This window comes from Manis javanica, chromosome 3 (genome assembly GCF_040802235.1).
Source record: "Manis javanica isolate MJ-LG chromosome 3, MJ_LKY, whole genome shotgun sequence".
In the NCBI taxonomy this organism is placed as follows: domain Eukaryota; kingdom Metazoa; phylum Chordata; class Mammalia; order Pholidota; family Manidae; genus Manis; species Manis javanica.
The window spans coordinates 12,800,225-12,826,862 of record NC_133158.1 but is presented as its reverse complement, the minus strand read 5'-3'; the positions used below and the strand labels follow the sequence as shown (position 1 = coordinate 12,826,862).

The 26,638-nt window shown below is 41.7% G+C and overlaps 2 long non-coding RNA genes across 22 annotated transcripts in view; one reads left to right on the top strand and one right to left on the bottom strand.

Annotated features, from left to right (window-relative positions):
• Positions 1-26,638, bottom strand: part of LOC108391663 (uncharacterized) — a 284,047-nt gene that overhangs the window by 43,100 nt on the left and 214,309 nt on the right. Inside the window, exons 5-9 of one of the 12 annotated variants that reach the window (XR_012128932.1) lie at positions 23,655-23,693; positions 22,536-22,639; positions 17,477-22,152; positions 12,762-12,819; positions 141-10,917 (exon numbers count right to left, since the gene is read on the bottom strand). This is a non-coding gene — a long non-coding RNA (uncharacterized lncRNA). Of the gene's footprint in view, positions 1-140; positions 10,918-12,761; positions 12,820-17,283; positions 23,694-26,638 lie in introns of those variants that run through there. The other 11 variants (XR_012128935.1, XR_012128934.1, XR_012128931.1 and 8 more) reach the window with 11 other exon arrangements.
• LOC118972528 (uncharacterized) overlaps positions 1-26,638 on the top strand; it is a 465,003-nt gene that overhangs the window by 230,534 nt on the left and 207,831 nt on the right. For all 10 annotated transcript variants that reach the window (XR_012128946.1, XR_012128950.1, XR_012128943.1 and 7 more), the window contains one exon: positions 16,242-16,355. This is a non-coding gene — a long non-coding RNA (uncharacterized lncRNA). The remainder of the gene's footprint in view (positions 1-16,241; positions 16,356-26,638) is intronic.

Sequence of the window (26,638 nt, the reverse complement as noted above, 5' to 3'; positions counted from 1 at the left end):
TTTAAAAGCTCTTGACTTCCATACTAGTGTAGACAGAGTGGCAAGGGATCATCTAGGCATTTCCAGAAACACCCACCCCTAGGTTTTTCTGAACTCCCTTCCCCAAGGCATGAATAAGCAGCCAATAATGTGAATTCCACCTTCTTTATTTGGCCCTCCAGTTGCCAGCTTCCCCTGAATCACAGACAGCATGAAGGCCAGTAACAAAATCCAGAAGTCATCCCAGGTATTTGACTCCATCATGTGTATGATTTGACTGGCGCTGGGATTAGGACTTGTTACCAACACAAACCTGTCAGGAGCAAACAGTAGAGTTCCCATGGGTCTGTTCTGTGGTGAGAGTCAAAGCAATTACTAATATCAAGGAGTTTATGATCCAAAACATTTTCCAGAGAGGACCAAAGAGCCCCATGCCAGCAGACATTACCATCTACAAATGTGTGTGTGCACATGAATTGTGCCAGTAGAAGCTGGGAATATGCAAAAACCAGCTGGGTTTCCAGCTTGCTCTACTGGGCCACTGTTTCCTAGATTCCCTCCCCCTAATATGAAACATTGAAGGCAGATTGACGTAATGAATTAAAAATGAAACTGGAAGTCAGGAGGACTGAGTTCAAGTCTCAGCTCTCCTATGTGTCTTTGGGCAAGACACTGGGTGTGTCTGTACCTGACAATAATTATTATACAGTTAATGTTTCTGCATGTTTACTATGTGCCAGGTACTTCATACATATTGGTTATTTGTTCAACTTTTCTTAAGCTAAAGTTTGTTGAGAGCTAGACTCACACCAGGCATTGCTGATCCAACAGTGAACAAGACAGCTCAACATCTTTCATTGAGAATAAGTCATCCATCACACATATATTTAATCATTATTATGTATTCACTCATTCAAAAAAACATGTATAAAGTCTCATACTGCTCAATCAATGAACTGTGGTTAGTGTCACAAAGGAAAAGTGTCAGATGTTCTCCGGAGAGCTTCGCCTGGAAGGGTAGGGAACTGGTTTCATCTGCAAACCCAGCCACATGCACCAAGGAGAAAGGACTGTTGAATTACAGAACAGAAGAGTGAGTGACAGTGTGCTGTCATATTTTTCAGGTGAAACTGAGGCTTTGGTCACATAACTTGTCCAAGGAACCACAATTAATATTTGCTGGACCCCAGATTTGACCCCAATTTTTCTAACTCCAAAATGGATGGTCTTCCCATTAGGCTGGTGTTGGTAAGTTGCCACTGATGGCTTTTGCAAAATCTGTGTGCTGGGGTTCTACCCAGAGATCCTGATTCACTTGGTACAGATGGAGCATAGTGGGTGATAGTTTAAAAGAGCTCCCCCAAGTGATTTGGATACACAACTCAAATAACCCCACTGTTTCTGCTGTTCTGCTTCAGAGCTCAGTGACAGCACAACACCGTGGGAGACGACAGGGTTTGCCCGTATCCCTGATCCCCTGCAGGATCTAAGAGAATTCTCCTATTCTCTGGTCCTGACACCTCACGGGGCTGTGACTACATTGGTGCGTCTAGCCCCCACTGCACAGGAGAGTCACCTAGAACACTTTAAAACTCTTTCATCTTCTCCAACTCCAAACCGTGGCACCAGAGTCTCTGGGGCAAGAGCCCAGGCATAGGTATTTACTAGGAGTTCTTCTGTGATCTCTCACTAGATGATCTCCCTCTGAGTTGGAAGTCCTCTGTGTCTGTGAAATCCTTTATCCTCTTCCCCATGACGGAGGGCGACACGACAGAAACCGCACTAAGGGGATGGGGGTGGGGAGGACGAGGGGCTGATGTGTTGCCAAAACTCGCCGCTGCACTCCAGCACTGTTTTCGTGAAAATAGTGACTTTTTTTCTGACCGATTTATGTGACAGTTGGAAAGCAGCTCCCAGAACAGGCTGTTCCACCCCACAGTACTATTAAGATAAATATGTGCACGGGCCTTCAGCTCCTGTGTCTGTCTGTGTAAACGAGGCTTAAGAGGCCATGAAAGCCAGAGGCTCGAGAGAAACCAGAGGAGAGGAAGTGTTTTTCGAGGCACAGGAATGGAAAGGGGAAAAGGACAGGACATTGCTAAGAGACAATGTCAAGCTGGGCCATGGGATTAGCAGCCAGTATCAAAGCAAGGCCTTCTTAATGGTATGTTCTTCCAGTAGGGCCTTAGTGCTGGTGGAGGGGGAGATTACCAATGCAATTCCATTCCAAATCGGGCATGAAAGTCTCCTTTCCTTCTTGGGAGCACCAAAATATTAGGCGAAAATTAAGTGATTTAAATATGCATATATACATAGATCTTCTAGCTTGGTGTAGAGTGAAACGAATTCATTACTGTGGAACCTCTCAGTCTGTAACATGCTAACGAGCACTGAGAGGTACAAATAGCTTGCAGCATAAACTGAAATTATTTGCAGCCTTTCATTTAGAGAGGAGAGCTTTCCAAGACATGTTTGAGAAGCCCTGGTATAAAAAGCTACTATTTATAATTTCTACTGTTACTGCTTAGAGTTTTATGTGAATTACTTCTTATGATCTAAGCTGCAACTTTATGAGTTAGGCACTTTTGTTTCCTTCTTTGCACAGGTGGAGAAATGAAGGCATTGAGATAACAAGTACTTACCCAAGATGACAAAGCTAGTGAGGAATGGAAGGAACTTGGGCTCTGGTGTTAAAATGATATGTATTCAAATCCTAGTTCTGCCATTTGCTGGATGGACACATTTGGACAGTTACTTAACCTCTCTGAGCCTTGGTTTTGGGGAGAACAAAATGTACCTTATAGAATTGCTGAGATTAAAGATACACCATATAAAGCACATAGTAAGTGCCCTTAAATGGCTATGGATATCATCATAATCATCATTGACATCTTATGTTTAACGTTAAAAGAGTGAGTTTCGAACTGGTGTCTGAAAAGAAAATGTGTTTCGGTTAAATCGAATAGGCAATAGGGCCTGACATGTAATAGGGTCGATAAATGATAAACTGCTCCAAAGAAATGGAAAATCCTCCTGCTATTCTCCGGCCTGAACTCGCTTATTCTTAATCACCAGCAGGCGAAGGAACATCCTCCTTCGGAGTTTGTGGGGAGCCCTGGGGAAGGATTCTCCTAGAGATAAGGGGCTTGGGGAAAATGGAGTTCCATTTGGCTGGTCATAAGAATCCTTGAGGAGCTTCTTGGGTCAGACTTATAAGCCTGGGCCTGGAAATTCTGAGTGCACAGGTCTGTGATGGTCCCTGTGAATGTTTGTCTTATGGATCTTCCAGCTGATTACCAGCCTGCTTTTAAACCACTGGACTCCATGAAAGCTTGGAGAACTTTCCTACGAGTTACCAGCAAGGAATCGGAGCCTGGTATAACTATTTTTGGAATCCAGAGAGTTTGTGGTGGCCTTCCCTTGTGCAAGTACCCAGCAGCTTTCAAACACCTTAACATTGAAGGGACAAGGCTTTGTGGCTGGTACAGTGGCTTGGATAAGTGTTTTGTGTGGTGATAAAAGCAGAAGCCTGGACATCAGGCAGGCCTGAGTTCAAATCCTGGTGCTGGGGAGGGGCAAGACAAGACCCCAGAAAGCCATGAACAATAGGTCATGATATTCTGAGTAGTTATTGTCTGCACCATCACCTTTAGTATACGAGTGAGAAGCCAGGCTGGAGGAATGAAATCCTGAATTACATTTAAGTAGTTATTTTAAAGACAATAGGAAACAAAAATCTTCTAGTATTGTTGTGTACTGTTGCATTTTTCTTTTCTTGAGTAACATGCAGGTGAGTAGCTTATTAACATCTGGCTTTCAATTAATCTTGATTTCTCTATCAAGTAAATCTAAAACTCACTGTAGGATCTATTTCATGTTTTTCTTAAAGTGATTTGAGTATCTTAAATATTTACACCAGCCTTTTTTTCTTAGAGGCAAAAAAAGGCTAACCTTGGCTACTAGTATCAGCTTATAATCTTAACATACTGATACATTTCATATTTGAAAGTAAATTTCTTTGTTCAGATACCACTGTAATAGAGTACCTATTATAAAAAGTAGGTTAATCCTACTTTCAAGTTGTGTAATCCGAGGCAGTAACCTTAAATTTCCTGAATCTCCATTTCTTCATCTCTAACTTAGGTATAATGGTAGTACCCATTTTAATGGGTTGCTAGGGGCATTAAGTCAGAGAACTCATATCAAGTACTGGTAAAAGGTTGGCTTATAGGGAAGACGTAGTCAACAGTAGCTGTCACTATCACTGTTTTGTCCCAGTTCAGCTTCCTTATTAACTACATGACTGTGGGCAAGTAATCGTGCCACTCTAAGCCTCATTTTCCTCATCCATGAAATAGAAATAATTCTGTCTGCTCAGAGTGTTCTTGTAAATATTAACCTTGGAACTGCTGCCTGTGAAACATCTGGCACCATGCTTGGCATATCACAAGAACTAATGAATGCTGGCTAATGCCATTTGCAAAATTGATGTTCTTTGTATTTGGTTCTCTTAGGTCATTCACTCATTAAAAAACACGTATCAGGACCCCCTAATACAGGTGTACCTTGAAGGTATGAGGTCACCTTTTTCTGTTCTGAAGGAAGCCATTCCAGGATGAGGCAGGGTCCAGGAGGCAGGTGCTGGGAAGCCAGTCCTGTACCCAGCAAGTCCCATAGCCCCTCTGCCAGTGGGGTGACGTCAGGTGTGAGGGAAAACCAAACCTCTGCCACCATCTCCAGTAGGTTACAGTCTTTCCCCCATCACTGCTACCTGCCACCATGTGCTGTACAGGGTACTGAAGATGGGGTGATAAACTAATAAGCGTGGCCTCTGCCTTCACAGAGGTTCTGACTTAGAGAAGGGACTCCCCCTTCTCTTGCAGAGCAAAGGCTTAAAAGGAGGATGTTCAGCAGTGGTCTAGAGAGGGGAGAGAGAAAATGACAGGTATAAAGAACTAAAAGTAAGTGTGGCTGCAACATAAAAGGGAGAAGGGCTGTGGAGAAAAATGCAGTCGGAGGGCTAGTCCCGGGTTTGACAGGCAGTGTCCCCACAGCCATGATGAGGGCACTGGGAGCCCATTGAAGGGCTCTGAGCAGGTGCTGACATGATCAGATGTGGGTTTTAGAAAGACTCGTGCTTCACAGTGGGGAAAATAATGTGTGTGTGGAGTGGGGTGGAGGAGGAATACTGACGTTTTCCTATGTCTGATGCCACAATACTTGCTGCATCCTTTCGGGGTGAACCCGGGGCAGTGGGAAAGGTAGGAGAGCTGGGGAACATAATGTCAAACGTGGCTGTCACAGACCAGGCCAAGGTGCTAAATGGAAACGCCACACGTGACTGTTGTGGAAAGCAGTTTCTAAGATGGTTGCTAATGGTCCCTAGCTCCTGGAACTCGTGTCCTGTGTAGTCGTGGGCTGGGTCTGGTGACTTCCTTCCAACAAATAGATTACAGCAGAAGGAATGAGATGGCACTTCCCTGATTGGATCGCAAGAGCCTGTGATTGCGTCTTGCTGTGGCTCTCCTGCTTGTTCTTACGAAGCTTCCTGTGGAGAGGCTCACGTAGCGGGGAAGTGAGGACTGCCTCCAGTGACGGGTCAATGCTGATTATAGGCCTTCATCCCACCACCCACGGGAACTGCAGTTGCCAGCAGCCACTGAGTGCGCTTGGAAGCAGATCCTGCCTCGATCCGGAGGCCTGTGCCTCTGACTGGCCCCTTGATTATGGTCTGTGAGAGACCTTGAGGACTCTGTTAAGCTGCGCTTGGCTTCCTGACCCTCAGAAACAATGAGATAAAAAATGTGTGCTGTTGTAAGTCACTCAGGTTCGGGCTATGTTGTTACACAGCAACACAGAACTAAGACACTGTTACGTGATATCACAGAAGGCAACAGAGGACACAGTATTGAGAAAGGGGAGTGACAAGCATTGCCATAACCAACGGTGATAAGGACAAAGAAAGCATTGAATCTGACAAGCAAGCAATGTGAATAAGCTGGGGCCGGGTGGGGCAGAAAGGGTGGGTGTCAGGCTTCCATAGGTGTATGCATGAATCCTGTATAATGCAGCCAAATTTAGACTCCCAACACTGCCGCAGGTGGGAAGTATGACATTTTGAAGAGGAATAAGCAATCTGTTTTTGCTATTTTACTCACATTTTGGCCTCAGTCTTATCCTGTGCTTCTAAAAACTCTCCTAAAGGCATCTATTAATGAATTCAACATTTGTCTTTGCAGTGCCAATCCAAATTCTTCCATCCCCTTCTCTGGACTCTGTTCCCAGTGATGCACTCCCTATACCCTTAAAGTGCATCTTTTCTACACATTATCTGTTGTCTCTGGAGCAGATTTGGGAACAAAATGAAAAATCTGCGCATGGTGGCCTGGATGTGAACTCAGAGGCTGATTAGAATCAAGTTCAGGTGCTCCCCTTGCTTGAGTTTCTTACCTATATAAGATTCTGTTGCTATGTGACACTCCATGCACTTCCACTTTTTCCAGCTTAAACTGTTCCCAGTTAGCACAAACCAGGGGGAATATCAAAGAGTTTGGCATCAACACTTAATTGCTGTGTGGCTTTGAGGAAATGACTTAATCTTTCTAAGCCTCAGTTTTCTTTACTGCAAAATGTGGGGAGCAGTACCTTTCTCTTGGGGTTGTTTTGAGGAGGGTGAAAGGAACTACTGTGTAAAGGTGCTGAGCAAGGGCTTGGCACAAACCCTGTTCTGAACCCCTTGTTGATGTAAAACCCTTCTCCAGCTTTCTTACCTGCAATGGCAAATCCAAAGCCACTCTACAGGCTGCCAGGCCAGCTGCCCGAGACATGTCATAAATAGCCTAGGGAGACAATTTGCTTTCAAAGACAAACAGGCAGAGGGAATGAAAACAAGACAGCCAATAGTGGGCCCAGCCCTGAGCCAGGACAGTTTGGCACTTGGCAGCCTCAGCACGAGAGGTGCACCGCCCAGAGACCGTGTTTCTGCAGGACCTCACAAGCTCCAGTTTGTCCTGAAATGCTGCATTTGTAGGGAAGATATGCAGGGGTTGCCCCACAGCACCTGTGCCAGCCTATTCCAAACCAAGAATTGTCTGAAATTACCTTGCTCTAATTTTTCCATGCCACTGAGCCCCACACTTCCCTCTGTCAACAGAATTTGTTTTCTCTCTTTAATTTTCTCTCCCAGAGGGTAGAGGAGATGCAGGAGCTTCCTGAGAAAACAATGCAGGATGCTAAGCAGCTGCTGGCAGCATGGTTATATCACTGGAAGTTGGTAAATGATGTGGTATCGGCTGCTGACAAATGGATTCCCACACGGAAGCCTTCACCATGATATTTATTTCTGTGTGTGCTTTCTGGAAGACAGCTTCGGGGTTCCTGAAACATAGATGTTGGCCTCCTGCATTCGATGCTATGTAGTTGGCTGTGTTTCACCCTGTTTTTCAGGTAATTGATCACCTTTTTAGAGAGGTCTACCCTGATAACCCTCTCTAAGCAGCCCTTTTTCTCCATCCCCTGCATGGTTAGTTGCTATCTCACTAACTTGAGGAATTGTTTTTAGCACTATCCAACGTCATGCCCTTTACCTATATTTATTCTAGTAGTTGTCCATGCTCCCCACTAGAATGCAGCTCAGTGTGACCAGGAACTTCATCCAACCCACTTATCTCTATCTTTATCCACTCTGTGATGAAGGGATGATTATTACCATCCCCAGCTTAGAGATGAGGAAACTGAGGCTCAAATAGAACAGATAGGTCTCTCAAGCTCATAGAACTAGTTAATGGTGGACTGAGAACTTAAATCAGGGAATGTGACTTGCATTGTCCAGTATAGGAGCCAGACCTCACTTGAGGCTATTGAGCACCTGAATTGTGGCTAGTCCAGGCTGAAATGTACTGTAAGTGTAAAGTACATGCTGGATTTGGAAGACACATTGATTATATGATAACATTGCAGGTTTTTGATATATTGGATTAAATAAAATATAATAGTAAGATTAATTTTACCTGTTTCTTTTTACTTTTTAAAATGTGGCTACTAGAAGATTTAAAATTTGATATTGGCTCAAGTTGTATTTCCACTGGACTGCCTTGGTCTGTATTTTTAATCATTTCACATAGTAATACCTGAAATGTTACACTTGATCTCGTATCACTATTAGTGGTAATTATAATAAAACTCAGACAGCCATCCAATTTAGGATTTGCTTTTCTGCCTTCTAAAACAAAAGAAAACAAAAACAGTTGCCCTTTAACTTACCTACTTCAGGTGCCTATTCTGTGTAGACTGCAGTGCAAGCTACCTCTTGATGCATTTAGAACTTGATTTAGTCAGGAGGTTAGAGAAACCTGACCTGAGCTATCAAAGGAGTCAAAGAGGGTGATTGTTTGGCAGAATCTTGGGCCGCTCCTATGTGAGAATGAACACTGCCAGAGATGGGATGCAGAATTTTCTCTCTCCCTCTCTCAGTTCTTCCTCTGCGTGTTGGCTCCATTTCCTCTGTCAGCTCCCTCCCCTGGCCGGAGACAAGGCTGATGGCAGCTTTCAGACCCACTGTTTCCTAGTTTCATCACCAGAGTTAAAGAGGGGCCTCTGTTCACTCCAAACAGTACTCTCATGTGCTTAAGTGGGTCATGTGTGCATCTCTCAGACCAGTCATGGCTGGGGCGTGGCGATTGTCCCAGCTGGGTCACGTGCTCCTCGTGTAATCAGGAAGTGGGTTAAACTAATGGGCAACCCCTCCTGGAGCAAAAAGCTGTGGAAGGACTAGTTCCCAGATTAAAGAGAATTCTTTTTTGAGCAGACAGAATGACAAATTTATAGTGTCTTTTGGATGCCATTGTCTTCTCTATAGGAATGAATTTGAGAAATTGTAAAAATCTCCGTGAAAATAAAGATGAAGAAGCTGCTGGTGAAGCTGCAAGGTATTAGAACACTTTAACAGAAAAGTAAAAAAATAGAAGTATTTTGTTGGTGGTATAAAAGGAATATATAAGCAGACTCAAAAAGCAATGTCCTTTTAAAAGTGCCTACTGTTGTTTCTTATGCTGTCGGTGTTCAAGCCAGCCATCCTGAATGCAGAGATGCTGGAACAATGTGTGCTTGACTTACCACTTTTGGGATATCGCTCCTCTTGTGATGAATACTAGCAGCAAAGAACAGAATTAAACCCAGTTCTGGTCCACTAGATGAACAGGCTCATCTAGGTAACATGTTCTGTTCAGTGTGTCCCTGAAAAATTCCTTTAGAGAAACTGAAAACTATCCTACTTACAATCAAATTGTTTACCTTTTTCTTAGAAGAGAGACTCCGTTGGTTCTTGCACACACACAAAAACTGTGCTTCCTCTTCATTTGGGGTTCACTGTTCCCCCCTTTGCAGTTTTATGCTATGAATCTCTCAGCTTACTGTCTTCTTACCACCACCTCTAATATCCAAGGGCATATCCTCCTCCTGTTACATAGTCTTGGGAGTCACGTTTGGACACATTTCATTAAAATTGAGAAAGTTGGACTTCAGGATTTGAAACATGATTAGAGTTGAATCTGCAGAAACTAGAGATCCTAGAGTATGTCATAAGGCAGTCTGTCCCTGTGCAGAGTACCCGAGCATGTCTTGAACTACATATGTATCTTTGTCTATACTAGCTTCAAAAAGAGATGTCTTTAAAAGTATGTGCCCACATTCATTATTTGTTCTTTATTTTTGGAAAGATGAGGTATGAGTTTACTCTCTTGTTTTCTCTCTGAGTGTTCAGTTTCATGAAGACAAAGGGATGAAATTCTAGCTTTTCAGCTCAGAAGGAATGGTCTTGTCTAAACTATAAGGGCAGAAAGAGCTGTTCTTTGCTGTGCATGCCTGAAGCATTATGAAAATAAGAGTCAGGTTTCTTGGCTGGGAAAACCTTATTTGGGGGAAAAGGGCTGGGGAAAGAGATTGTCTTAGGAGGTAACTCAGGCCTATTATACATTGTACATAATCATCATATTCTGAGGAAACCTATGAGCTTATGTTTCCACCACCTCATCTTCACCATGCTTCATGGAGGCCAAAGATAGGTGGGCACAAGAGACAGCCTTTACATAAGTAAGTTTAAGTTAGTTTCCTTTAGAGGTTTTGTCTGTACCAATCCTCACTCTTTCTGATTTGGGGCAAATTGATGCTTTATACAAACCATTAAAAATGCGTTCTCTAATGTATGTAGCCTCTTTGGCATGAGGATCAGTAGAGACATCTTAAAAAGTGGGGAATGGGGGTTGGGTGACATGTTTTCTTCCCTGGCAGCATTCATGTTCAATTAAATCTGTAAATTAAACATTTTTCACCCTTCTCATTTTAACTCCCAGCCAACTAGTGTCTTACCTTTCTGGCCCAAGAGGCAAATCTACATGTCTAGCTTTGCAGGTAATGGTGACTCATTGTTGTACTGAATGGGAGGGGAAAAAACACACAAAAAAGCTCTCCTTCTTACTGCAGAACACAGAATGTCACTTTTGGAACAGTCAGTAATTTCTAGTTAAACACTGCCAGTTTCATCTTAAAGGGACCGTTACATGGTTTTGCTTTTGTACATTTATGATTTTTATATCTGAGGTTATTTCAGAGCGTAGAAAAGGAATGAAGTAGACCATCCATACAAATAGCCAAGTATCCCCTTGTAGTGATTTGCCTGTGTAAAATGATGGCTATGGGAGATTAATGGTCAGGAGATTTAAAAATCCACTTCACAATATTTCTTGAACTGCTCATTTTAATTTCAAGCACTGAAAAGAGCCAGAGCCTTTAGCAATAAAATTCTTAGTTATGCTTTCTGTTCTAATTCAGATATTTTTCCTATTATAGGAAATAGAAGTTTTCTTCTCCTAGGATGTGCCCAACAACTTTACCTTGATGCTTTGCATATCTGGAAAACAACTTGCATGTCTGTATACAGAACTGAAAGGAAAAAATAATTTGGTATTAAATGATGAAGACTTTTTTCCCAATAAGGAAGTACTGACTCAAGTGAATCACAGTTATCAGTGACTTCCTAAGTATAGGCCAGGGCCAGGGGGTTCAGGAATCAGGGTACTCTGTCCTGCCGCCCGCTCGCAGCCTTAGTACATGCTGTTCCTTCTACTTACAACTCCCTCTTACTCTCATTTTCTGGAAATCTCCTACTCATCATCCCTCCATTTAATATCACTTCCCTGACACTGCCTGGCTAATTTTAGTCCTCATGGAATCCTGTAATTTTTCTTGTGAAGAGTTATAATTCATGTATCAGGTAAGTATTTATAGTCTTTACTGTTACAAGCACTTTTTGGTAGGGGTAGCTACAGGGCCTAGCAATGTGTCCAGCACATTGTAGGTACTCTATAAATAATTTGTTGAAGGAATCAGCTGTTCACTGACATTCCCTTTAATCCTGGGGCAGTGATTCTTAATCATAGAATAACTAAGAAATGGGTCCACAAGAACTCAGATACACTTTAGAGGTCAAATTGTCCATCCTCTGCCTCACAGTCTGACCTTGTGAATATTCAGAACTTTCTAACCCTTAAACCAGGCTTTGATGATCTCTGCCAAGGGTATCATCTCTTCCCGGTATTGCATCCAGTGGGCTCTAAGCGCTGTCCGTGGGTCCTGGTGCCTATGTTAGCCAGTCTTCAAGATGGTGCCCAATGATTCTCACCTCGTTTTATTGACTCCTTTGCATATTTGCCTCCCATATTGAATCAGGGCTGGCCTATGCTGACTTTTAAGGCTTGTGTGCGACTTCGAGGCAGGCCATAAAAGGCATGGCAGCTCCCACCTGAGTCCCTTGGATAACTTGCTTTGGCCAAATCCCTCCACAGCACTGGATGACGTACAACCAGCCTCAAGGAAAGGCACCTTTGGAAAGGCATCGAGGCCTCTGCCAGCACCTTCTTGTAGCCAGGTGGACGACCTGCCTGGGAGGTGGGTCTTCCAGCTCCAGAGTTACTTACGAATAGTAAGTTCATGGTTTCAGTGACCCAAATAGAAGCTGAAATGCAATGGAGGTGCTTTCACATGCTTTACACCTTGCCGAAATTCTCTCCAAAATATGGAAAGGCAGGAAAGTTGTTTTGACCCATGAAAGGTTGTTGGAAAAATTACACTTTGAATACTCATTGCATCTAGAGTAACACAATAAATTTCTTATTCCCTTTCAAATAACATCAGCTTCTTGGCCTAATTGCCAGTTTCAAAAACCTCAGTCCAATCAGCTTCACACCTTCTAATGCTAAGAATACTTCTGCCAGAGTTGGCCATATGAATCCTTCTTCACTTGGTTAACTGGGCTCTAAAATTTCCCTTCAAGATGCATTTCATTTATCCACACTTCATGCACCTGATGTATAGTCCAAACACAGCTGTGAACAGAGGAATAAACTTGACCTCATGCAAGACAACCCAAAGCCCCTTATTCCATCAGTCATGGTGGAAACTGGGTTAATCTACTCTTGGCACGAGTTGTTGGGATGCCGCCTCACACCCTGCACATTTAGTCTCCTTTTTGCATCACTGAGAACTCCACCCTCCTTTTCATTTTTATCCTTTTGCCAAGTGGTTACACTTCCTTGTCATCGAGGCTGCTTTGTCAAGGATGTTGTGGCCACCCTGGTGTCTCTTAAACCCAAGCTATACTCCAAGCTTCAGGGTCATAAGTTTATTTTTTTATAGTTTTATCCTTATTTTCTTGTAAAAATAATAAATCCTCCTTGTAAAGATAAATACCAAATGACACAGAAATATTTAAAGAGAAAAAAACTTACTCTCTCCCAATGGTTAACAGCTCTGGGTCCATATCTTTCAAGCTTTTTCTCTTTTTGCCTTTTGTGAATAAGCATATATACAGAGAAATTATTTTATGTAAATGGAGTCATTTAATAAACAGTATTATTTAACTTTGTAAAAAACTGTCAATAATATACTGTGGGCATAGTTAGATAGTAGTGATAACTTACTTATATTGAGTTATTCAGGTGCCAGACTTCTTGCTAAACACTTTACAGAATTATGTCACAAACCTCTGAAAGCAGTGCTATGAGACAAGTGGTATTAAGATCCCCATTTTATAGATGGGGAAATTGAGACTTAGAGAATGTAAGTGGGTTACCTGAAGCCACAAAGCTAGCTGGAGGCGAGCTTGGATTCAGTCTACTTATGTGCTTCAGAGTCTAAACTCTAAGCTACCACCTACGTCTGTGTTCACAAATCCTACTCTGACTCTTCTTAACAGTGTTTGGTACCGACTACCTTCAAACTTACCACCTTCCCGCACTGGCTGTCTGCGCTTGATCCCATTTCCCTTTCCTCTCATGTGTACTCCTCTCATTTACCAGACCCTTTGACACTTTTCCAAGCTGCTTATATCCCTTCTTGTGGATTCTAAAGCGCATTTCCCTTCTCTCAAGACGTATTTTGACTGTGATAAACTGGTTCTATGTTGTTTTTGACAACGATAGGGGAGGGCTGGGACTGAATACAATTTAGGGATCCTATTTGTGAGGTCTGCAAGTCCTGTTATGCTAGAAATAGGCATATTTAAAGAATAACGTTCCCTGTCCCACCCCCACTCTAATTTTAATTCTGCATGTTCCTAACTGGGTTCATGGTCTTTTCCTGAACTTTGACTAACAGTGCCTTGGGTATGTCCACGCAGTTTTTAAATCCTCTGAAGAAAGAGAAAACAAGCATCATTATATGTGGGCTAGAGGGAGAATGGAGGGAACTGGGGCCCAAGGAGGGAAACCAGCTGGGCTTAGTTTATGGACTGGGAGGCCATGGTAATGACCTGTTGCTCTCCCAGATCTGTACTGCGTGTCATGATCCGAGGGCACTCCCAACATCAAACAGTCATTAGCCTGGGAGAGCCTGCTGTCCGAGAATTAAACCTAACCCCTCAGAGAGGGCAGTGTTCTAGGCTTCACTGTTGGCACAGAGCAGAGTGGGAAACAATAGGCCATCAAAGCAACATCGAGACTTTGGAAATGGTGGCTTCACCACTGGCTTGGTGGCAGAGAGCCCTGGGTTCTTCCCACAGCAAGCTCTCTTTCTTTGTAAGTGGCAGTTGGGTTGCTGCCTCTGAACCATCACATCTCAGTTCCATTGCCAGACAGTCTTTGTAAAGTAGCATGCATCACACAGCATGTAGAATTGACTATTTTTTCACTGTTACCATTAAGATAAAGGTGTTCATTAGGAGGAGGTGATGCAGATGTAGCCAGTAGTATGACTGAATACCCGCTGCTATTGACAAGTTATGGCTATCCAGAGTAATGCCTATAGAAGGATTTTGTGGTCACTTCCAGGTTCAAACAGAGAGAGTACCATGGCTCACCAGTCATGTTTACAGTGGGCATGGGAAAGCACAGGAGCACATAAATTACATACTTGCCATATGAGTAGGTGGTGGAACACTATCAGACTGCGTGCAGGCTCAGCTCTGCCACCTTCTAACTAGAAGTTAAACTACATGCAATTGACTTAATTTTCAGAGCCTCAGTTTTCCTGCATGTGCAATGGGGATTTTACCTCTTGGTTATTGTTCGGAATGGTAAGGTTCTTATTAAGGTGTCTGGAACATAAAACTTCTCAAAATTGGCAACTATCCAGATGTATCTCTCAGGGTGTGAGATCATAGAAATATCCAAGGAAAAAAGCAAGTATGTGTGATGATCTTGTTAAATTTAGTACTGATACTTGAAGATGCTTTATCTCTGTGCCTCTTCTTTTGCTGCTGACTGGCTTTAGTACCGTAGGTGACAATGCCTTCAGTTTTCAGACGTGTGCTGCCATTAACAGGAATTGGGACTCGACTCCAAACTCCTACCTGTTTTCTTCATTGTAAAACCTGATATTCAGTAACATGGCTCTCATACTCTAAGGACTACCATTTAATTTTTTATTTATTTATGTGCCCTTGGACAGATTATTTAATGGTGCTGAGAATTACTTTCTTGCTATTAAATGGGCATAATATTTACTTTACAGGGTTTTTATGAGGTTTCATTTAGATAATTTTTGTGATAGTTACAGAGGCATCATTATTTTAGGTTTTATTAGTATATCATAATTATCATTCTCTTCATGCCTATAGCTTCTAATTTTAGTTGGACTAGAGGAACAATTGAAAACAAATATGAAAAGATTACCTAAAACTCACAATAATGGTAGGAGTTGCTATTTTCTGAGGTCCACTCAGTACCAGGAACTAGATTACTTCCCACCTTATCTAATGATAGGGCTGCTGGATAAAATACAGGCTGTCCCCTTAAATTTTAATTCTAATTTCATGTAATTAATATTTTTTAGTATATCTCAAATATTGCATAGGACATACTTATAATAAAAATTATTTATCATTATATGAAAACCAAACTTAACTGGGCATAAGGGTTTTAATTAAATGATAACTTTAATCATTGTTTGCTGCAAGTATTAAGAGTGAATAAATCTTATGCACTTGGAAGAGTGATAGAGCATTGCTCACACAGTAAGTGGTCAATAAATGGTAGTAATTAGAAAGACAATGCAGTATAAGGTTACCGAGGCAGGCGCTGGACCTAGACTTCCTGTGCCAAATCCCACCTGGGCCCCTTACACTTGGGTGGCCTTCGACAAATACTCCATCCCTGTCTGTCTCAGTCTCCTCAGGCGTAAAGTGAAAATGACAGGCTTTTCCTCATAGAACTGTTCTGAGTGTCACTGAGTTAATACATGGGAAAGTTTCAGAATTGCACTCAAAGCAAAGAAAGTGGTAAAAAAAAAAATTGACAGGTATTATGATGTTGTTACTGTTGGTATACTCATCTGTCAGCCTATTTGACCCTAATATTTGAATATTATTGCTTACTGTAATAAAGGTATGACTATCTATATTCTACCAAAAAGGTTTCAGGCAGTAAGGCAGGTGTTTCCTCATCCCCATTGCATCAAGTGTGTATCCAAGATCAAAGAGAGGTCACTCACTTGCCTAAGCTCACACAGCCAGAGCTGAGGTTGAAATCCCTGACTGTCTAACTCTAAAAGTAAGTTTCTTTCCACTCCTCAAGCAGCTGAGATTTGTGATCCGTAGAGAGTGATGATGGCCAGGAATTGTAAGAATAACACCATCTGTTAGATGTGCCAGCATGCTGTAAACTCTAGAGAACATTATGTGAATATTATAATGATGTTGCAGTTTATTCTTTGTATTTATAAAAAAGTCTTAATAGCCTAAAGCATGTTATTTCCTTTGTTTTTCTTCATAGCCTCTTAGATGGGCAGAGCACGTATAATTGCCGCCACTATTTAGAGAACGTAGTCGGCATCCAGGAAGGGAATGTGACCTGCTCAGAATCACCCAGAAGAATCAGGAATAGCAGGTAGGACCATCCTCCTCAGTTTCAGAGCCCATGTTTGTTTTCTGACCTGTGGCACTTCCCTTATTATAAACACATTCCTGCATTAGAGCTTCCAACATGGTCTGCTTCGGTTTTTATTAAATTAAATGTGGCGTCCACATCCAAAGACAACTTCAGTGTTCTGTCTTATAAAAATTCCCACTACCTTGGATTTTTCTTCCCAGTTTATCTTTAAGATAATAAAAACAAATAATTCACAAATCCAGAGGAGAGATTAGCAAAACAAACTTTGCTGTTATTTTTGATCTGTGCGTGGAGCGAGCAAGCACCATAATTGCTAGCAAATGTTCTGTAGCCTGAATTATCTCATCATGCTAATTATAAAGCAAAGGCTACTTCACCTCAGGTTTTCTTTTAAGAATCACAGGTATAATTCCTACCATATTATTACAAAATTTTCAATTTTCAGTTAGACTCCAAATGGTTATTTGCCAGTTGAGTGTATTCTGTGTGTCACTTTGGATTCATGATATTGCCTGTGTTACATGTCACTAGACCACCATTAATATACAATATGCTTATCCTTGAATTTCTTTCCACTTAAAAAAGGCAGTAAGATGTTTATGGAAAATGCTGGGTATGGAGACTTTAAAAAGGGAGTGCTTTGAAAGACCAGGCAGGAATCCAAGCTGATGTAAGGCCAGAGTATCTATCAGAGCTGGCGGTCTCCAGCCCAGTGGTGCTGAACTGAATGTGGAAGGAACCGCCATTCTGTGGATGTTGCGGGATAACCCCCTGTCCTCTGAAATACCTTCCCGGGGACAGAAGGGTGATGGGTGGGGGTGGGGGCAGCAGACGATCCTCTGTCTTTTCTCCAAAAGCCTTAGATGCTAGTCACAGGCAGTAAAGTTTGTAACAGGATTAGGAAGGAAAACAGCATTAAAATGTATAGATTAAGACCCACTTTTATTTAAAAAAAGAAAACTACGCGGAGAGAGTGAGAGGAAAAAAAAGACTGGAAGGATATGTACACAAATGGAAATGTGATTATTTCTGTATGGTTGATTGAATGATTTTGCTTGCAAGTAACAGAATCTCAGCAGAAGCTGGTCTAAGTGAAATAAATATAAAACAGCACATACTGGCTCTACAACTTTGTAGCCCATATATGGAGGTTACATTGTCAGCACCACTGGTTCCAGATGCCATCCAAACTGTCATTTGGGATCTTTCACTTTCCACAAAGCTGGAACCTGCTTTCTTCTCGGTTCTTCACCATCAGAAGCTTCAAACAAAAACAAGGTCCTGGGGAAGGACCCAGAGGTATTGGGAAAAGCAGAAGAAACAGGCAAAGGTAGTGAGGATAGAAAAGAAACTGCTGAGAGACATCCAAATACCCAGTCCTCAGAGCTGCTCTTCCTGGGGGACAGCGGGCCATTGTTTCAGCTCCCCTGAGCTGTTTTCCTGTCCTGCTCATTTCCCCATGTCTCTTGACGGTAATGCTCTGTTGTCTCTTCCTCAGCCTAAAAAAAATGTTTTCATGAGTAACAATAACAAGGGTCCTGCATGTACCAGATCGGCCTGATGAACCACCATCAAACCAGAGAAACCAGTGAGGTGATGAATTTCCCAGTCCCCGCTCTTCTGAACTTCTCTGCATGTCTCTTCTGACATTAATTTCACACTCCTCGGCATATATCAGGTGCCTAATAACTGCTTGTGAAATAGAATTTAGGTTTTCCTAGGCCCCCAGATAATGTGCTCAATGGCAGAGCCCTCTGCTGTGGTGTCCTGGACCCCTGAGGTCAAGATATGGCCTCTGTTTCCCCTCTTCTTCTGATCCTGAGCTTGGCAGAGAGTGAAGAATCAGCCTTCCCTTGCAATACAAGACTAAGTGCCCTCCTGAGACAGACCCTCCGCTACCGCTCCCAGGGGCCAGGCCTTGGGCGAGCCTTGAGGCTGCTCCACCAGGGAACCTTCTTGTAGAGCTGCTGAAGGCCGAGTCCGGAAGGGGGCCGCCTGGGGCGTGCCAGGGGCTGAGGCTGGTTGTGATCAGATGGTGTGGGCTCAGCCAACTTCCTGCCACCGAGAAGTGGGTCCTAGTGACTCTGTGCCCTGTTTCTTTACATCACTGCTTTTTGGGACTGGGGCCCAAGGCCTTGCAGAGCAGGTTAACATTTCAGCTTTTAGGGACTGCTTTTAATTTATGAGGCAACTTGAGATTTTGGTGGGAGATGCTGCAGAAAGGGATGAGACCATAAGGATGGCTGCCTGGAGACAGCTCGATGAATTCCCTTAAGTTTCCCAGATATGTAGGAACATGGGAGTATCACTAGGTATTCAGCAAATGTTCTCTGATGCTTTTTGAGACTATTTTCTTAAGAATGATAAATAGAGGAGAAAATAAACGAAATTTTCCAACAAGTTCCACTTGCAGCCTTCCTTGTCAGCCTTTTCTAATCACACTCCACCCCTCATTCCTAGTACTACTCCAAGCCCTTTTTGGGGTCCTGGAATCCTCCAGTCTCATTCCCATCTCAAGAGTTTTGCACTTGGCGTTTCCTCCTCCTGCAATGCTTTCTATTCTGATGAAACACGGAGGTGTCAGCTCATATTTCTCTCCTCAAAGAAGTCATTCCAGATCACTCAACCTAAAGTAATTCTCCCCAGCTGCCCTTTCTCCCATTATCCTCTTGAATGTCTCCATAACCCTTACCACCATCTACAATTATTTTCTCTGTTGATTTGTTAATATTGTATTGTATTGTCTGACTTGGCCTGAACGTAAGACATTTTGTGAGAATGGGGTCCTCAGAGCTCCATGTCTTTGCCATGACTACATCTCTGTATGTGGACAACCCGAGGCTGCTGGGGATACAGCCTGACACCACCTCATACAGGATGCAGTTAGTGTGCCATGCCCCGGGCCCTTGGCTGTGGGAAAGTTCGCTTTCCCCTTTTGCAGACAAGCCAAGTTAGAACCTGATTCCAAGTTCGGATCCTTAGAGGGCTCTATGATGTAGCATCCCGTAAGTTAGGACTTTCCAAGGCTATTTTTTGCTGAGCCTTGAGATTTATATGACTGGTATTTGGTGTCGTTTATAGGAATTCTCTTTGGAGTTTTATCAGCTATAGCATAACATTGGCTTCATGTGTTCGGCTAAATGGTACCTTCTTGGAATTCATTGAACTGCTTAATTTCCAAATTTTAGAATTCTGTTTTATCAATTTTGTCCTCAAATACTAGTTCCACCAGGTGTGAATGGGTGTCCTGCATGAAAAATAAAAAAGTAGAGGGCGGACTCTTTGTGGCAGACATTGTAAGGTCCCATGCATTATCCCTCAGCACTCATAGTTACCATACATGACAACATGAGTGCTCCATTGCAAACACCTGGTGTTCTGCCTGACGGCATTCTCCAGGTGCAGTGCAGGGCAGGCTGCAGGTTCCAGGGTTAGTGACCCTGGAAACAGCCCTCAATTTGTGACTGGTGAGAGTTGGTGGGTAAATATCCAGCTCCCTCACCCCTAAGATGGGTCACCTCTGAGGCATGCTCTTCCCATCATTAGTCCCCAGCATGGGTGAATCCCAGGTGCCCACAGAAGTAAACCTGCTCATTAATGCACCCTGGGTTGGCCTCCTTCCCTTTCCAACCTTGCTTCCTGTCTCCCCTCCTGATGTTTTCTATAAATTCACCTCCCAAATAAAACTGCTTGTGTTTAAATCCTTATCTCAGATTCTGCTTCTGGCACAACTTAATCCAAGCCAGCATTCTATGGCTAAACATGGCTAAATAAATTTAGGAACTGTGTAAACTTAAATAGATTTTTTTTCTCTGAAGGACCTCTTAGCTTCTCTAATGCTTTAATGTGCACTGTAAGTTTTCAAGACAAAGTTTGCTGCAGCATTTCCTTTATTTATTTGACCATGGAGACTGAGGCAATGGCTCCCACTTATATGAAGAAGTGTGTGGAATTGGTGAGCCTTAGAACAACATACCACTTACCCTGGTCCTCCCTGAGATGCCCCAGGGTATGAGAAGCTCTGTGGTCAGGACCTGGCATGTTAAAATTTTTGTTTGGCAACAGTTTTGTGGGCTTAATGCTTCATGTTGCCAAAAAGGTCATGTGAATGCAGTAGTACTCCCTCCACAACCATGCATATACTCTTTTGGCAAAAAATGGTATGCTCAGATTCAGGCCTCTGTTCTAAGAGGAATACAGAATGGATAAGCCTTTCACAACCCCTTCCTCCCAAGGTTCCTCACCCAAAGTCCTCTGATTTAACTTAGCACTTTCACTCATCTCTTATCCTTCCTCTTTGACATGATGGAAGTATATTAAAAGCAAGCCAGGGGAACTGGCTGTATTGATGGCTAAATAATTGAAAATGATGTGTCACTAATGGTCCAGTTATTCACATTGTATGGTGAGATACAGATGTGAGGGCATCTTGGAACCAGCCAGGGATATACACTGAACTCATAGTCACAAAGAGCATTAATCCCCATAAATGCTCTAAATGAAAAGGTAGGTGGCCAAAGTACAGAATAGGGTATTAAGAAGGCTTCCTGGAGTAAGTGACATTTAGGGAACGTATAAAAGGTAAAAAGGAAGGAGGGGTGTTGGAGGTGATGTTGAGGCAAGGAAGAGGAAGTATCCAGGCATTAGGGGGACAAACCAGGGGGCCAGATCTCTGACCAGAGGAGAATGGGGGAACTCAATCTTGTGAAGTAGACACAGGCCAGATCAAGTTCATGTATTTGTTTTGTGATTTCAAGTAGTAAACATTCTTTGGCCTTTGTATCCTCTTCTGCAAAGTATGCATATAATGGTACTGGCTATATGAGGTTGTAGGATTAAGTGAAATTAATACATGTAAGGTCCTTAGCAAGTATCTGTTACATAGCAGGTGCTCAGTATATGTTATGACATTAAGTATTTACATGATATCCCTGCTCATTCAGTTGGTTAGGGGGAGAGTCAGAATTCAAATTCAGATCTTTCTTGCTGGAGCCTTCTCTATGAACTGCCATGGTATATTTCCTGGCTTGATTTTATATAGTGTTTCTCAAAGTGGATTCTGTGGGTTATTAGGTGACATTTGAATATGGGGTGGGTGAAGTGGACAAAGAGGATAAAGAAGTGCAGGCTTCCAATTATATAATATATCAGTCATGGGGATAAAGGAACAGCATAGTGAGTGTCAAAGTTTTGAAAATATTTAGAAATTAAGAATATATGGAAGTGGCCACAATACTTTTAGGAAGAAAGTTCATTCTGCAAAATTTTATACATGATTTCCCACTCTTACTTTTTCAATATTTATGTAGAAGGCCAGATTTTTAAAAATAAAAATGGTAAAAACATCATTGTTAGATAATGGAATCATGGGTGATTTTCTAAATTAACTTACAAAGAAGCCTTTAGAATTGTTTCCCCAAAAGGTAAAAAACATGGTACAATTCCAGGTTTCCTTACTGGCATTGGAAGGAAATGGCTTCCTGGCATTGGAAGGAAATGCCAAAACTTTGGAATTACTCATTTCCTTATTTCCGGGGGGTGAAAAAAAAATATATATATATAATCTCTATATATATGTAGGACTCCCCTCCTACCAAGAATTGACTTAAGAGATTATTAGTCAAGCTTGAAAAAGAGTTTAGAACTAGTTGACTCTACATCCGGGTCCATTTCAAGGAGGGAAGGGATGCTTTCCTGTTCTCAGGGGAAGTCACTGCGAAAGCGCGGGTGCGGTCCATTTCCACTTCAGTCCTGGCAGGCAGACCAGCGCTCGTAGCACCTGGGGGCCGAATGGCTGGCACAAAAAGAGTAGCTGGATTAGCTTCCTTGCGTTTCTCAGTAGCTCAGCTTAAATGCTTAAGGCATTTTCCAGAGTGCAGTGGACTCAGGACTGGCTTGGATAACACCTTGGAATTGCTGATGATATCCTTTATGCACCTTGATTCTGTCCCAGAGAGAAAGCATGGGTATCAAGGCCATAGTTCCCTTACGCAAGGTATCAGCCACAAATATGCCACCACTGTGTTGTGGGGTAGACCCAACAAAAGCACGCCTCTGGCTCTTCAAGGAAGGCAGCAGCACATAACCCCTTCAGGATTTGGAGTCTGTCTTCAAGCATTCATCCTTTCTTTCTTCTATACGCATACATCATCAGATCAAAATGTACCCCATACTTACAAATTCTGAGAGCTGAAAAGATGTTTGGCAAAGAAGCTTTAGCAGTATTGAGTCAAAATGTTGATGTAACACATGCAGCTTTAATTTGGATTAGGATGCTCCAGCTGAAAGAAAACAGTGTGATCTTTCCAGACTGACCCACATAAACATGCAAACACAAAAAAAAGAGTTTTAGCTGCAGTTCCTCAACCTTTGCTCCCAATAGGTTCCGTTCCTTTGTAGCATCCTAACGAGCATCCTAATAGCAGCCATTTGCTAAGCGCCTGCTTGGTGTCATATATTGCAAAAGCATACCTCAAAAAGGAGAAACTGGTCATTTTTCTAGGAAGCAGACTCTTGGCAAATATTTCTGAGGTAAATCAGGATTTATTTAAAGCTAAAGATAGAGGATGTGGGCTCCAGATGGTACTTGTGTGAGTGAAAAACTCAAGTAAAACAGAGCTGACCTCAGAGTGTAAGTGCACATTTTTGCACATTATTAGACCATCTGTCACTTGAGGACACTTGAATAATGTCTTTCATAGGAAATTGGGGAATTTATGTGCCTCTTTTTGAAGGTCCCAGTTCTGAAAGGGTATGCTTATGAGCTCTTCATTGGTTTCAGAAGGTGGACCCTCAGGGTATGTACAAGGTGAACTAAAAACCTCAAAAACTCATGATCCCCTTCAACACCATGATCAATCACTGCATTAAAATAATAAATAAATAGAAGAATACTTCCATGTGTTGATGTAGGAAGCATATGTATGGTCATAGGCTCAATGCCTGGAATCTGAAATTCCAGGGCAGACCTGTGGAGTTATATTTGAAAGATCCCAAACCATTTTGAGAGGGATGAAGGGTACATGTTAAGGACTTTGAAATCAATAGTCAATGCTCTGAAATGCCTGGATTTTGACTCTAAGTACAATGTTGCACATATTATTTCTGTGGTGTACCCTTCTTTTTCTTAACCTCCTGGGTGATTCTTTTCTACCACTCAAGATTCTATAGGCAAAGCTGAGTGTCTTTTCCTCATTTACATGTAGCATCATTGGTTTCTTTAGATTGACATTATGTGGCTACTACCTCCACATCAGACTGTGAATACTGTGATATCACGGACTAAGTCTTACTCACCTTTGCACCCCTGTCACAGTGGCCAGCACCAAGTAGATCCTGAAGTGGTTCTAGTGTTAAGGAATTGGAAAGGAGAGAGAGACTTCCGCAGGACCTTACTTTCTCATCTGTTAATTCATGGTCTTTTTTTGTGGGGTGGACCCCAAAAGCAACGATGAGAGATACTTAATTTTCTGGTAAAATTTTGAAATAAAACTCAGGGATCTCCTGGCAAGGTTCTTGAAAGCCAGTAATTGACAGTAGTATGTAATAAAAATGTACAGTGAGATGTAAAAGTATGTTTTGTGCGGGTTTTCTGCTATAACCAATATAGTGGTTAAGACTGGGTCTGGGGATGAGAATACTTGGGCACTGTGACCTTGTACATATCATTTAAGCTCTCTGAATTTCAGTATCATTATTTATAAAATGCAGGTAATATATTTATCTTATGGAATAATTGTTTTAAAAAAGTGCAATCTACTTAGCTCAATGCATGGCAAATAGTAAATGCTTAATAAATGTTAAGTATTCTAATTATTAACAAATAACACATGTTTAGCACTTGGTAGTCAAGTAGATTTAAGCTGAAAGTATTTACTTACATTTGATCCAACAAAACTTTTACTTGGTGCCGACTGTGTTACCTGGTAGACTGTGTCCACGGGCCTGGATTTAGAAAGATGACTGGTCTGTTATTGAAGTCCTAACAGCTAAAACTAAAAGGGAAGGACATAATTTAAACATGTAATATGTGCTGTTACTAGAGTCAACAACAGGGGTTGTGGAAGCAATGCCAAATAAATTTTGGTTGAGATTGAGTGCTTGGGTATAGCATACTGTGTTAGGAGGGATTCTGAGGCTAATTCCAGTTTTTTTGGAAAAGAGCACTGTGATGGGTTAGTAATGGCTGACGGATAGAAGTGAGGGAGTTGTTGTTCAAGTGCCACACACTGATCATTAGAATTTACCTATTGAAGAAAGTCTAACGGGGAAGATACTCAAGAGAAGCAGACATTTTTGTTCTATATTATGTGTGCTTGAGCTGAGCTAAGGAATAATTTATTAAAAACGTAGACACTCCTGGGTTTCAATTGGGGCTCGTCTAAGCATTTCTAAGCCTCATTGATTACAGAGGTGAAATGAAGGTAATAAAAAGCCTTATTGTATGGATTGAATGTGAAAACACCTAGCAGAAAATCCACCTCTCAGCTGGTACCTAACGAATGATATTACTGTTACAGTGGTTATGAACTTCCCAGACTCTCTCAGTATGATGACATCTCGGCTTTGCTTTCTGTTCACTCTAGTGAAAGGCTCAGCAGCCCCTCTTGAAAGCATGAGAAGGTGGTTAAGTATTTTTATTTCATTAAAACCACCACCCAGTGAGTGAGACATGAAGAGAGGAGTGAATGAACCTGCTCTCTTGCTGGCACAGAGTTTAGCAACACAAATAATCCTCATTCCTGAAGATAATCTTTTAAAGTACATCTTGTCTTTTTCTGCAGGTAAACTCTGAGAAAGCCAGATTACGTCTCACATGGGTTCTGTAGATCCTCAAAACACACCTTGTGGGTGCTTAATCTTAATAAGTGATAAAGATAAAAATAGTCCAAGAAAATAAGATGAGTATTAAAGTTAGTTCATTTGAGATAGAAATTGTGAAATGAAAATTCAAATATTTGAGGCTGGCATATACCCTATCAAGCTTATTCATACATATAATCACTCTTCTGAACCGTTACAGATAATAGAACAAACTCATGTATTTATATTTATATTATTTCAACTCTTGAGAAGTAATTCATTTTATATTACCTAGTAGTTATATAGATGGTGGGAGCTCACCATGTGCTTGACTGTGCTGTGAACTTGAGCTGCATTGTGTCAGGCACACTTGAGCTCACGTCCTTTGACATAGGTACTGTTATCTTCCAAAAGTTACAGATGACAAAGCTGATGGTTAATTGAATTTCAAGGATTTAAAGCTAAGCATTTCTGAGTCCACAGCCCATGCCTTTTGCCCCTTATAATACTTAGAGTCTACAGTCTCCCAAAATATGTGTAGCCTTAATGTTTATAAATGGAAACATTTTGAAGTTCATTGTTCTTTTGAAAAGCCAACAATTTCTATTTGTATAGATCTCACTATATCTGTTCTGTCAGTTCAGACTTTTCTGTATAAGGTTTGGTTGAAAGCAGAACACACCTAAGGTTACTCACAAATTATGAGTTATGAGGGTGTTTAGCAAACTGATGACACATAATAGACCATAAATGATGACTATAAGAATGAATAATCAATTGAATAAGAACATTTTGTGCAATACATATTACTATGCAAATATCCACATTATCATTTCCAATAACTTTTTTTCTAATGTTCTTCTTTTTTTTCTAATGTTCTTAACCATCAAATGATTTCACATTTTCTGGAATTTAGCTCATCATAACAGTGCATTGTCAGCTATGTGAATTATTTGGGCACATAATGTGTCCAAACTAATGAGTGGCCCTCTAATGATTTTTTGAGGTGTGGATCACTTCCTTTATGGTTAAATGGACAATAACTTTGGCAATAAGTTGGCCTGTGTAAATGGATGTACCTCTCAGCAGTAACACATAATTACTTATTTCAAAATCTATTGTCTACCATAAAAGGAAACGTAAGGCTCCTATGAGTGAAGATCAGAGATTCCAAATAAATAAAACCCACAGCTGCCTTATCAAGTCAGATGTTTACAAAAATGTGGTTGAAAACATGGAGGCAATATACATTCCCTAAGTAAAAGCATATGTGACAGAGTCAATAATGTAGATGTTAAATTTTTCACAAAGAAAAAAGTCAACTATTTTTCTTAGTTCATTCCAGACTTAAGGACAAGTGTTGAAGTCCCTGTGTCCTCAATGCAAAAAGCCAGTTCTGTTTCCTTCAAAGTATGTGAATCTAATGGTTACTTGGCATGGTCTAGGAATATGGAATCCTAATTAATCTGCTCTGAAGT